The following is a 14,718-nucleotide window of genomic DNA, read 5'->3' on the forward strand; positions in this document are numbered from 1 at the left end:
TATATTCAAGAGATTCAATCCACACGGTTACATTGTCTGTGACCAATTTCAATGTACACAAGTACTGGATGACACAGTACAGGCCGAAATACCGCAGGGCAAAGTTCAGGCTGATGATGGATCACAAAGCCGGAAGTTGTATCACTGATGTATGCTCTGTAAACGGCCAAGGCCCTCCTTGGGGGAAACAGAAACCTGGCCTAAATCACTAGAGGACTAAACAGTAATCTGACCCGGAGCTCTGGAACGAGGGGGCCAACGGTTTATCATTGTTGTTATTCAAGCTCAGACGGTTTATGTTGTCTTCCATCAAAAACGGGTTCGTTGAAATCACCTCAAGTAAGCAGGCCGAGTTTAGCTAGTTGGCTTCATATAAAAGTTAGTTCTATTTGTTTTAAGCAATAAAATAGTATGTTCTTCCCTATTATTAGGCCTATATATTGTAGTTTTATACTGTATATGACTTGCCAGACATTTGCCCAGACTGATCAAACTATTATCTGCATAAAGTAAATATACAATTCCATATTATCAATTTCTAGTTGTGTGTTTTCTTGATGTTAGACATTTCCACGCATGATAATACCCTTTCAACAATACTTGGCTCTCAAGTCTAGATTTAACTCGTCATTCTCAACACATTGTGCACCAGCGGAGCTGAACAGCCAATAGGTCAATGTTGACTATCAACACTGGAGCCAAAGACGAGCAAACGCGAACATCGTCAATCCAATTTTAAACACGGCGTATCCCCTACCCTTTTTTCTGCGTTAAATGCTACAGCCATAGTAAAGATCAGCGGTACATTGTACGGAGACAAATGTAGCCCTCTGTGAAGGGGCCCCGGGATTGTTTTGGTTGGATCCAGAAGTAGCTCAGGAGATGGGGTAGGTCGCTTAGTAACAGGAGCTTTGCTTTTGCCGTGCAATCCCTTTTGTAAGGGTTTGGTTTAAGCAATAACCTAGCCTATAGCCTAGCCCCTAACCACTCCCATTGAGATTGCATGGCTGACATTGTTCTGTGCGAATGAATGAGCGATAGGAGGATAGTGTTGAATGGTTCTGTTTGCTAATAAAGTTGTATGTAAAACAGATCTCATAGACATCATAATCTAAAATGGTCTGAAAGGGTGTGCTTCTAATGACTGCTACTGTAAACCAGAGGTGATGATTTTTACAGTCACACTCATAAAATGTGCTGTTCAGGAGCAGCTTTTCATAACACCATTAACATTAAAGGAAAAAAAACAGAGCCTGGAGTACTGCATCTGGAACAGGCTAGTTTTGGAATAATTTAGGTCACATTGCGGGGGGAAAAAGGAGGAAATAGAGACAGGGTTTTCAGCTTGTTCCCTAGCCAGCCTCGCTGACCACAGTTCCAGACACAAGTCTATAAAACGCCACGGCATGCAAAACTGAGCTAGCCACAGAAGACAGCATCATCATTATCCCCCATCATGAGCTCTGTCTGGTTTAGCTCTGTCAATTAAACTCCCCCACCACCGTTGCCTGCTAAACCAACTTCAAAAAGGAGAAAAGACAAAGCTAAGAGGTAGAGGGATAGAACACAAAGCTAAGAGGGAGAGAACACAAAGCCAAGAGGGGGGGGGGGGGAAAGAGAGGAAGAGAGAGAGAGAGAGAGAGAGAGAGAGAGAGAGAGAGAGAGAGAGAGAGAGAGAGAGAGAGAGAGAGAGAGAGAGAGAGAGAGAGAGAGAGAGAGAGAAAGGGACGCATGTCATCATTTAAAACAGTGGGAGAGAGCGTAAGCGGTGTGGGGGAGGGACGGTCTAGGGAATCCCAGGAGACAATCAAAGGGAGACCAAGCCTTACAGATAGTAGAGCGGCCTTCCTCTGGAACCCAAGAAGAGGATGACGGGCATTCCACAGATAAGACTGGAGGATCGACGGGTCCTCTGCTCTCAAGCAGCTTAGCCAGGGGTTTATAGGGTCTTACCGCCTGGATTAAGTCAACAAACTAGACCAGGCCTACGGCAGGCAGACACCGTTTAGCCATGTACGGCAGACAGAAGGAGGTACTTCACAACTAACTAATTCCATAAAGAAAATGTTTTGGAGGATCTACTGTCTACAGCCTGTAAGAGGCTGACCAACCCTAGCTAACCTCCTAGTCACTGATCAAGGAGGCCTATTCAAACAGTATACCGGTTGATCAATCAGTACTACGTAATCAAATCACAGGAGGAAAATAAACGTAACCAGCAAAACTATTTTGTTCCTTCTCTTGTACTCAAAAAGTATTTCCACGATCACATATCTGTAACCTTTAAATGCTTAATTTCTTAACCTCGGGGGAACTCTTAAAAACAGTGTTTTCGTGGCAGTGTTTCTGACTCAGCCAAGCTCTCAACACTGGGTTTAATGGCCCAATAACAATGACATCATTCTGAAAACACATACTGTATTTGTAAGTACAAGACTGAGCACAAAGGATCTGCAGGTGTGCGTGTGCACACTGGGCGACCACACACACACACACACACACACACACACACACACACACACACACACACACACACACACACACACACACACACACACACACACACACACACACACACACACACACACACACACAGGGTTATCACAATTTCTACTCCCAAATGTTGTGGGGATAATAAAATGATCATATGTTATAATAAAACCAAAAGTACCTGGGATCTTTTTATAGCATCCGAGTATCTTTTCATAGTAAACGCTTATGCAGTATAGCTGAATAGTTTAAACAGTGGGATACTATGACAGATGATGGCAGAAATTATATTTATGTAAAGTTTAAACTAACCTAGAAACTACTATCTCCCCCCTCAAGCATCCACCACAAAATCAAACCACAGATTGATACGACACCATAAGCTCCAGGAAAAGGAGATGGCTATTAAATTAACATGCACACTCACACACACACACTATCATAAATGTAAACTGCCTGAACTCAGCTGCAGCAGTCTATTGTGTTGACACTGTGCAGCCACTTATTTAGGCTTCATGGCTGCAACGCATGGAAGTGAGGTTTCCTGAGCTCTTTGGCACAGAGAGTAGACAACCAATCATCCTTAAATTGGACGTCTCAAAATACAAACCCAAAACACACACCAATTGCTAGGCAACTGCATGGTTTGCCGGAAGTGACTGGGTGCAATGACACGTAGGCTACCACTGTTTAAAACATCACGCTTGCTCACAGTCCCTCTGTATGTCTCACTCACACACTCACTCACTCACTCATATGCACTCACAAAGGAGGTCATGTAGACAGGAAGTGGATTGTGATGGAGTGTGTGAGCAGTGCCGTGCATCAGGGGTCGATGACATACATACTCCCAAACATTCCAGTTCAGCCACACAACGGGATCCCCACTGGCATATAAGGGATTGTCTCTGACTGCAAACATCTCTCACTCATCTTCTCACTCAGTTCAGTTATATCACTAAACAAGTTAATGCTAAGAGAAGCCATGACGTGGCAAAGCTGAACTTATTAACTTAGTAATATACACACACTTGTGGTGTTGTTGGCAAAAAACAGAAATCAATAACAAATACTGTTTTCCAATTTTACGGGAAACAAGGGCCGAACACCTCACCTCAAATGGTGACTCCTAACGTCAGGGCTAGACGCATTACTGTGATTAATCTAACATATTACGTCAGATACGATTACTGGGTGTGACTAACCGACCCTGCTGCAGACAGTTTACATCAAAAATGGTTTTGTAAACCGTATTTTGACCAGGTACACCTTGTTTGACACTTTAAATGGTACTGGCTCATTCATAAATGATTACAACCAACACATTAGCAGTGGAAAACTGATGAAAGAAAATTGTCCAATTCACAGCACTGAAGTGTCATAACGCTCAAAGTACATTCTACTTTAATGTCATCATTTACCTCGGTGGACGAATAGGCTTACTGACAGATGTTTTTTTAATTATTAAAGAAGTCACAGAAAGAAGGAACAGAGCAGCTTCGGCGGTACATTAGAATACCCCCAGCTGTGGATTCACATCTCTTCCTGTACTCCCGGGACTATGGGGAAGGGGAGGAGGGGATTGTTAGGGTATCCATCACCAACACACCTCTCCTCTGCCTGACCTAATGGAGATGAGACACGCTGGCTCGCTGCCAAGGAAGCCTGCTCTATCCTCTTGGGACAATAAGATGCTGAGAGAACAGAAACAGAGTGAGAGAGTCAGGGTGAGAGAGTCAGAGAGAGAGAGAGCGAGAGAGCGAGACTGACTGAGTGAGAGAGAGAGACTGACTGAGTGAGAGAGAGAGAGAGAGAGAGAGAGAGAGAGAGAGAGAGAGAGAGAGAGAGACTGACTGAGTGAGTGAGTGAGTGAGTGAGTGAGTGAGTGAGTGAGTGAGAGACTGAGTGAGTGAGTGAGATGCTGCTTGGGGGGGCGGTGAGGGGTGCTAGGCAGCCGGAGGCTCTCCTGGGTTTCTTTATGTGGTGCAGACGCAGCCCAAGTGACTGTGAATGGACGGGAGCCCTCCCACCGGAGCCATGTGGCCCAACCACAGCCTATGTCCTTTTGTTTACGGGCGGACGACACCTCAATCGGAGGACTTAACTCATCCAGCAGCCGTCAGCCGGGGGAAATCAGAAAGACAGAGGAGGAAGGGAGAGCGAGAGCGAGAGAGAGAGAGCGAGAGCGAGACAGAAAGTCAGAGACAGAGAGAGAGCGAGACAGAGAAAGGGACAGAGAGACGGAGAGAGAGAGAGAGAAAATGGCCTCTCAGAAATCTCTCCTCCTCCCCCTGTCATTGAGTTGGCTGACTGGCTGGCTAGCCACAAACAATAAAGCCAGGCAAGAAGAGCATCTGCTGCCCCCTTCTTAAAGAGGAGGATAAAGAAGACTCCGCAGGGAGCCCCTGTTTGACCTGTTGATAGCGCCCCATTCTCTCACAGGGAGACAGCCCTGGCCCTGCGTCTAAAACCTCTTTTCTGGCCTAGATACACTGATAAAAAAAAACAGGCCGGTATCAAAGTCCATTGGCACTGTCCCGATTTTTTACACAGAGACTCATACATGACAATGGATGGCATTTATGTGATTGAAGTTTTATCTCTTGTTTGTTTTCCCCCCTGCCCGCACAATGTCGACTCTTCTGCCGCAAGAGATACCAACAATCCCTAACGATGACGGTCGATAAGTATGAGGTCATCCGACAGTGTTTCATTGATTGGGTCACTTTCAAAATCATACAGTTGTGATCAACATATTGATTGACAACTGATGATGATAGCCTGCTGCTATTCATTTGACTTCCCTCTGAGGTAGGCATGACCCCTGGTCATGGCGCGTGCACGCACGCACGCACGCACACACTTACTGGGTCAGACAGACGAATACATTGCAGTACATATGGCCTGGTTATAGACAGGCTCTGCTATGAGGTCCCTGTGCCTCGCGTTGCTTCTATTCTGGAGGCGGCTGCCAGTAGGAATTCAACACCAATTCCAGCTGCAGCTCAATAAACTCCTTCTCTTTATATGATCTCACAGCAGGACGGTAATCCATAAAGTCTGGGTATGACCTTACACACCCCCCCCCCTACACCCAAAATTTTAAACACAAGCGTCTACAACACAACACCCTCTCAAACTAGCTTTTCTTACCCGGCTCCCCCTTCAGTGCCCTCCCCTCAGCTCCCTATATCTCAGTAATGTCTCAGCCTGTCTCTCCAACTTCAGCAATGAGAGGAGGGGGATGCTGCTCTTACACCGCCCCCACCCCCACCCCCCCCAAAAAAGCCAGTATCCCCTCTCTGCCACCCCCAACCTAACATGTCGTCACACTTGGCCCTGGGGTTGCTAACTGGGTCCAAATGCCCCAGGTTGTGCTCAGCAGGGGCATGGAGTGGACCACAGGGGAGTGCTACTGGATGAATGATCTTGAGGGAGAGTGGTGTCAGAATACAAAAATACAGTCAGAACCCCGGTCCATACTAGTCTTTCCTAACACCCATGGGCAGCACACAGATTGGGAGGAGATCAGGTCTCTGAATGAGTCTCAACTCGACTGCACTTTAAAAATGTACGGCTGTTCTGTATTTCATTTGTTTTGAAAAACCACTGCAGATCTCTGCTACGGACCACAACTCCAGATGTAAATGCCAAGCTAGAGAGCAGCAAAGCGATTCCGATCTGTATTCTGGAGGCTTAGCGGGGGACTGGTTCTGATTTTACCCTGAGGTTACTCCGAGAGCATCTGTATGTGGGCCATAGTGGTCTGGGGAGTAATGCATGTATTCAATCAGTGATGAGCTGAAACCTTAGACCCACAACTGCCAGCGTCCACATGAATCACTCTCGAACATGGGATGTGGGGGGGGGGGGATAGCATTATGTTAGCTTTAATGGTATCCAGAAGGCTCAGCCGCTCCTGATTGGCTGTCCTGGGATTCCGTGCCTGGCTGGTGGTGACAGGGATTCCAGAGTTTTTGCAGAACTTTCGCCGCAGTTCAGGCTAATAACTAGACGGGAGGGAATCTGTCCCTTATCGCTTTAGGCTAATAGACTAGATTTGTTTAGGCCAGGGGGGAGCCCTCAACGAAGGACACCGAAGAACATATGCAAACATTTGCTCCGGCCAAATATTCATCTCAACTGTTTCCACACCGTGGTCCAACCTGGTTTACGTGAGTCCAGTCTGGCCGGAATAAAGCTACTCTCAGACATGTGGCCGTCTTGCTTGTTCCAAGCAAAGGAAGCACTTCCTTCCAATGAGCGTGGGTGGAAGCACACACACACACACACACACACACACACACACACACACACACACACACACACACACACACACACACACACACACACACACACACACACACACACACACACACACACACACACACACACACACACACACACACACAGTGGGGTGGCTGCAGGAAGGAATCGGGAAGAGAACAGGAAGTGAAGGAACGAACGCAGACAGTAGGGATATTGTACACACTCACTCATGTGGCCCACTGTGCTCCAAAAAACACTTGCAAAAACACATGACTCCATTGTGGCACAAGAATAGACTACTACTTAGACTCACTCTACTAGACCACTACATCATAGACACCAAGTCCATTCTGAGTATGACTAAGTCTCCTAATCGACCACACACACACACACACACACACACACACACACACACACACACACACACACACACACACACACACACACACACACACACACACACACACACACACACACGTTCGCAATCGTATTTATAAGGAAGTGTGCAACCGTAGTGCAAATACACCAACACAAACACATGCACACTTGTCTTTGTTTTAGAAAACTACAGTACAAGACAAAGGTTGAGTGTTCTAGGCTCACCCGCTGACCTAGCCAAATCCCTCTTTGGTCAGCCTGCATCCCAAGGCACATTCTCTTACCTAGAACAGACCTGGAGATGCAACCCAAAGAATCGGATCGGGGCAATTATACCAAAGTATTTCCAATTGTAAGCATCTTACTGTTAAGACTGCAAATGAATCAATGACCATTTGGTAAACAAAGATCCTACACATGATGACGTTAGATGCTAGAAGCATTGCAAGTGGTCACAGTTTTAAAGCATTGTATAAACTAATCGTTTTTGAGCCTTGTTTTGCAAATAAATGATCCAAGTACAGGATTACAATTCATCACAGTGGGCCTTCAAGCACAGAAGATAAGCACAGTATGCAAATGAAGGAGTCTTGCCATGAGAAGCTTATCATAGACTGCATTTAATATTACTATCAATACTATTCTAAAAGGTGTCTCCTGGAGATGCATAGGTGGGGTGGCCTGACAAATTCACACATTCACGCTGGTGTGTAGTTACTGTTGTAGTAAGCATCCATGGCAGGACACCACGGCAACCAACCTCACACATTTCAGCCGGCCACTTCACTGTTCTCTTGTTGTAAATCCAGCTCAAAAACCCAAAATACAAAACGTGGGGCTTTGTTGAGCCTGGAGAAAAAACAAATTCAACCGGCCAATCCAGTGTAGTCACCAGCCATTGAGTATCGTCTATCAGGCAAATCCACCGTTACGGCAGCACCTCGTCCATCTCCCATCCCTGTGACTCACAACATCCCCCAGTACCGGCTCCTCCCACCCCAATGGTTCCTCCCCCTCCGTGCCAGATGTAATGCTACTTGCATATGGATTCATTCAGCAGTGAGCCCAGTCAGACCGGGAGGTAAAAATAGAGCAAAGAAAAGAGGGAAAAAGGCAGGGGGGGCGGACCGTAGTGAACACAGAGCCAAGGTCTACTGTTCCTGCTCCTTCTTCTCCCCCAGCTCTCCCTCCTGTGTCAATAGGAGCCCCACCCCCCCCTTAACACACACACACACACACACACACACACACACACACACACACACACACACACACACACACACACACACACACACACACACACACACACACACACACACACACACACACACACACGTTGCCTGCCCTCTGCATCTCTCTTCTCTGTAATGCTTTTTTACTGTTACATTCTCCAAGTCTGTCTGTGTCTCTGTCTCTTCACAGACCTTCAGGCATCTGTTGGTTTGGTCTGGCTTCACTGCAGCCTGCAGACTATGACACAAACAGGGTCTGGTCCAATAGCCCAGCCCTGTAAAGGGGGGCATATGGACATGGAAAACCGTATAAATCGTGAACCTCTCTGCCAAAAGAAAACCTGGAATACGTTTGGTAATGAAATCCCTCTGATTAGGCTCCAAAATCAACAATCCTTAAATGTGATTGCACGAGCAAACGGTCTTCTGGCCCTTTCCTTTTCTTAATTAATTAAACGACAAAGCAACGATAAAAACAAACAACAAACGCCTTGTTCTCGGTTAAGCACTGTCGTATGCGCCGCGTGGAACGCCAACTCACAGGTTATTCAAGGTTCTGTTATGGCTTACAGCGGGGGCTGTAAGAGCCACCCTGGCACGTTCAATGGGAACACTTCGTCACCCATGCCGCTTCGCCTGGCTAATATTTAGCCTATTTTCCACCCTCCGTCCGGCCATCCATCCATCCATCCATCCATCGCTGGTTGCAGAAGGTGTCGCGTGCTGTTGGGCCATTAGCAGCTAGGGAGAGGGCGAGGCGGTTGGCTCCAGCCTCGTGTGAATCTGTCTGCGCCCATCTACTGTAGCAACAAACCAGGCCACCCCCGTTCCTGTGCCTCAGTATTGTTACATCTGCTCATGTTGGAAAGTTGGCCGGGTGGACAAGACGATCACTTTCACAAGATTTGTACTCTGGTCAACCCCAACCCTGTATTTCTGCACTGAAATAAAAAAAAGACACATTTTCCTAAAAATAACATGAAAATGCCTACAATTGACGACTAAATAAATCACAACTGACATCCAGCCCATTTCCTTTAACAATTTACTACATCACGCATTATAATACGCTGTAATTATTGCTAATTACGCATTGTGTGTGTTACTAATTTTAGGTTAATGATTGCCATGAAATTCTAAGCACAAGCATCTTAGCATAAGGCTGTACTAGATTATTTGTGCTGCTCTGAATTATTACAAGATTAGATCTAGGCTGTCAGGGGAGGTCCCGTCTCTCTGCCCATAATCCAGACCCAGGAGACGGGATCACTGACCACAGAGAAGATGAGGGGGGGGAGCATTAAAGCACTCATAGCAATTAACTGGGCATCCTGTGTCCCTGAGCGCGCGTGCACGCACGCACGCGCACGCACACGCACACGCACACACACACACACACACACACACACACACACACACACACACACACACACACACACACACACACACACACACACAGGGGGGGAGGGGGTAACATCAATAATGTTGAAAGTGAGACCCACAGTCTGACTAGGTTGGCCCTTTAAACACTGTAGATTCCTCATTCTTTGCTGCTGAAATTAGCATGTACCGTTATTCTCAGAAATCACCATCTTGGCTTGCATTGTAAAGGTAGCCTTTTGGTCACAATGGAACTTGCTCCTGTAACGGTTTCATACAGGCCATTATTCACAGATGTGACAGGGCAGCAAAGTATGGGCAACCTACCAGGTATTGGAACTAGTTACCAGCAGTCAGACATCTTGGATTATAGTAGCCAATAGTAGCCAATTCAGGTTATAGATTTACAATTAAGCCTACCATTAGCTTGTAACCATCTTCATTGATGTAAATTCCATAGTTAAAACTAGGACATTTGGTGTAGTTTAATCCAAATCCCAAACTCTGTTTGAATACAACGTATTCACATTTCAAATTGAAGGTGGTTTATTCAGTCTTCCATAACTTTGCACGTGTTGTATAAACCACGTTCAGTGGGGGAAACATATTTTGCGTTACGGTACAATACCTTATCAAAGATCCACCGCCAGGTAAAGATCAGAACCATATTATGGTAGGTGTCCTTATGTGAACCGTTTTGTTCGGAACCGGTTCTGAAGTGATGGGCTGATGACGAGCAAGTGTATGAACGCTGGCCACATCTAAACAGTGCGTCGGCAATCTCCCCACATACATACCCTATAATTACAGCACGTCTTATTTATAAAAGCCCATAAAGCCAGCGAGCCCATTTTGAAGAATCTGAGCAGCCAAAGGCGTTTGAGTAAAAGAACATATTCCCCCCATCTTGTCTGTTTCAACATTTCTTTCCTTGTGTCTCGATCAGAACCCAGTGCCTATTAAAAGAAGGCCATTTGTTATGAGTGGATTTTCGGCTATATGGTTTCAGAAATTCCCAGATGCACTTGTCGCATACTCCCTAGATATCTCACATACTTTATCACTGGCACATTAGCTTTTTTTAGCCTGCTCCCCTCCCAGCTGCCCCAGTTCCTGCCTCCCCACCAGGAGAAGTGGGGTGTGGGCTCGCTGCGAATCTGTGTCACATACAGGATACATTCACCTTCTATGTGCAAGGCTGAATGCTAAGCCAGTTTGAATTACACACCGGAAATCATGTTGCTAACGCCGGTGTCAGAACCCTCCCAGAGGACAGCACAGAAGGTAGGCTAGCACCTATGTCAACCAATCTCCGATGTCTTCAACAGCCATTTCGGTGACAGTGAAACAAAGAGGCATGTGCTTCAATGGCAGATTAGGAGAGGGAGAGAGACACAGGACTCTACATGCCCTTGACATTCTTGCCAAGCCCGACCCAATGTGGAGGCAGTTGCCATTTCATATATAGTAAACCTCATTCAACAGTTCATAGAAACCGGTTAAGGGATCGTGCCGCAGAATCACGCAACCAAAAGAGCAACCAGTGCAGCCAGAATTTTGTTGTGACTTAACCAATGGTTAAGAGCCTCTTCTTTCAATTTTCATGATGTCTGTTAACCATTTCGTGTGGAGACTGGATTCCCCTTTCCAATCCCACGTTGTGGCTTTTCCAGTTCTTCCTTTTCCAGGATTTTCTTTGTCTGTTTAAAAGTTAAGAGCGTAGTCACACGATCCCTTAAATCCAAAGCTTTGAGAAGTCTTTCGGCTCCAACACTGTAGCTGTAACACAACACTAAACAAATAAACGTCCCTTATCAAATAAATGTATGATAAACCCAAACTCTTTTCCGTATCTGATGCAAGCTGATTCGGTGTGGATAAAATTCCCACTTTATGTGTTTAAATAGGTTTGATTACTGAAGCCTATATCGGCTGAGGACAGAGTTTCCCTTTAGGAATGCAGGTGGCAGGTGTGGCATCAGTCCACGGGTAGATGTTTAGATTTTTTTTTAAAGTAAACATAGTTTAACATTATACATAGTTGTGGACAGACGATTAACAGAAACACTAATTTTACAATTGAATATAATGAGTAAATTACTTTGTGTAATCCACACTTAAACCTAGTTTCATCTAGGGCTAGCCGTGAGTCATCAAACAGCTGTCATGGGAAGCTGGTTATTTAAACATTTGTTTCTGTAGCCGCATGAGATAAGATACCAGCTTGTCAGAAGTGGTTGATAGACACATTGCAGCCATGACAGTTCTGCAGCCATATGCAATGCAAAAACAGGCATGACACATCTTCAGTCATCGTCTTCAAATAGAGTTCTCCCATGTGCTGTGTCTTGTTGCTTTATATGACCACAATGCACAAACACATCGCACTATAAAAAAAAGGGCTAATAAAAAAGGGTTTCTTATTATGGTAGCAAAGAGATGTTTTGATGACACTGTTTGGCTTATAACATAACAACACAGCAACTTATTGGTTAACAATTACAAAATAATGGAACAGGCTGAATTGGAGCAGAAGTGAAGACTTCTTCCGAGGTCTCTGGGAGATAATGGAACAGCTTTCATTAGCCTTTGATAACCCTTTCCTCCCAAGACTCACATAGCTGCATTAGCCAGGCTGTGTTTATTATTGCCAATTATTACCAAAGGCTCCAATAAAAAAAACACACCCTGTCAGTACCCTCCTCCAAGCTCCCTTCTCCTCCTTCAACCTCCTCTCGCCTAAGCCCACAAATGACTACCCTCCCCAATTTCTCAGCCTCTGACAGACAGTCTGTCAGTTTCCTAGGGGGCTGATGAGCAGAAACCATCAGCATATGCCAGCCCCTTTTCTTTACAAGACCACAGACTCAAAGGACGTCTTTCTGAGGGTCTGTAAAGTGTAGTGCCCTGCATGGATGCACTCTGTTTGGGATCTAGAAACAGCTGCACTGCAACACAAAACAAGACAATAAAACTCCCATTTTCTATAGCAAATGTAGTCAATATAGACCCATCATTTTTTTTATGTTCTGCCATGTTTTTTCAATAGCATTTACTGTTATTTGGGTGAATTAGCATGGACTATGTTAAGAATATCTAGTCTTTATCTTTAAGACTAGATCATTACACACATTTTTCAAAGACACAAAATTGGCTAATATGCCAAAGAGCCAACAATGAAAAATCCTTCTAGTGCATCCATGGAAAACGTACCATATCATTAAGCAATGTTGTCCAAGACCCACTGTACACACGAGCATGAACACATCTGTAAAACCCTAGTGATTGAGGACGTGAAGTGGACACATGTCTAATTATACAGTTCCTTTTAGCTATTTCACTATGTGATTACTTTTTTCCCCAACCACCCAGATATTAGTCATGTAGCTGGGAGCTGGCAGTCCCATATATTCTTCACGGAGAAGGTTGGAAAGGGTTGGTCAGGGCTGTACGACAGGTGGACAAGATCAAGTAGTATGGTCTTGTTATTGACTAAGGTCTACCACAAGCCACAAATGTTTCCAAAAGCTTTCTTTATAGTTTTGTTATCCAAAATGTATACCCTTGAAATGCTAAAAGCTCCCATAGTAAAGGTTCCTTTAATGGTGTCCTTTCGTTTAAGCCTTGATTCGATTTATAGCAGGATAGTACATCTTCTTAAGTCGTGCTTCACAACGAACCAGTCCAGCTACTTTATCACGACAACTGTGAGGACTTTGGAGTAGATAGAGCGAACGTAGCCTATACCCTGGGAGATCCACTGTTCATGTAACAGCAGAACGAGCCTGAACCATGGTGCAAGGCTGTCTCGCCCACTGACATTTGATGTATTACAACAGTCAGGGGACATCACGGAACATCGCTGTAACACTTTACCAGTCACTTTGAACCGGAGACTACAGTACAAGCAACAGCATATGGGCTGCATTAGGGAAATTATTGATCCTGTTCACTATGAGGCACTTTCACAACGCAAGTCTGTACAAGTACAAAATAAAGGTTTGAGTGGCATAATGTTGAATTTGCTGTCAACTTGTGTCAATGTTTCAAACAGAGTTGGTTAAAACTAGGTTCGACTTGATAACTCTACTGCAAATAAAAAATATAGATCCTGATCTAACGTTAAGCTACCAGTGGCCTTAACGTTAATGTATATATATTTTTTTAAAACACACAGAATGGGTGATATGATCAGCCTTAGTAACGTTAACGTTACACTTCTGATTTCACAAATACAAAAACAGATCTCCACCATCACGACCTACCTTGCTCGCCTGTCTGTTTCATGTCTGGCGATAGTCCTTTATTGCAATCCCGTGATTCAAACAATAAAAACAGGTTGCAGCTTTGCAGCAGTCTTCTTTTTCTTCTTTTTCCACTGAAATGGGAACCAGGCAGCCCAGCGGTCCTAGCGAACAGGCTAACAGCGGCGGTGCCTCCCAGACAAAGCTCAACCTTTCTCTGTCGGTCCGAGAGCAGGGTGGCCGGAAAAAAATAACTAACGCTACCTATTGCCCATTTTCAGGAACCTAACAAAAAGAGAAGGGACGTATCCCGCTAGTATAGCTTCGCAAGTACAAACTCCCGGAGCCGGATCGATAGCTTTGAACCAGCTAAGTTGTTAGCCCCGTCGCTACTTCCTTTCTTTTGCCCAAATAATAGCAACAGCCTGCGCGCGGATGAAAAAGTTGAGAAGTAGCTGCAAGCCGAGGCGGCGAGCGCGCCCTGTTGCACCGGTGCGTCTGTGAACGAGCAGCGCCCCTTACAGGCAGAGATACGACAATGCATGGCTGGGCCGATTATTTATAATCGACTGTATAAAATAGTCATTGATCAATCTTTTAATCAATGAATGTTACCAGTAATCGTAACATTGCTGGTAATATAAATTAGTAGAACTGAGAAAGGATTGAAATCGCCACATTAAGGCGTTTATGATAACAATGATAACACTTATTTATTATTTACT

The 14,718-nt window shown here is 45.1% G+C and overlaps 1 protein-coding gene across 9 annotated transcripts in view; it reads right to left on the reverse strand.

Moving 5' to 3' along the window:
• The window catches only part of LOC311353271 (myosin IXB), a 60,230-nt gene extending 45,836 nt beyond the window's left edge, over window positions 1-14,394 (reverse strand). For 8 of the 9 annotated variants that reach the window (XM_084473121.1, XM_084473118.1, XM_084473120.1 and 5 more), the window contains exon 1: window positions 14,015-14,394. The gene's annotated coding sequence lies outside the window, so the exon portion shown is untranslated. Of the gene's footprint in view, window positions 1-7,897; window positions 8,059-14,014 lie in introns of those variants that run through there. The other variant, XM_084473115.1, reaches the window with a different exon arrangement.
• Window positions 14,395-14,718: the final 324 nt, after the last annotated feature.

This window comes from Micromesistius poutassou (genome assembly GCF_964030765.1).
Source record: "Micromesistius poutassou genome assembly, chromosome: 9".
Taxonomy (NCBI): domain Eukaryota; kingdom Metazoa; phylum Chordata; class Actinopteri; order Gadiformes; family Gadidae; genus Micromesistius; species Micromesistius poutassou.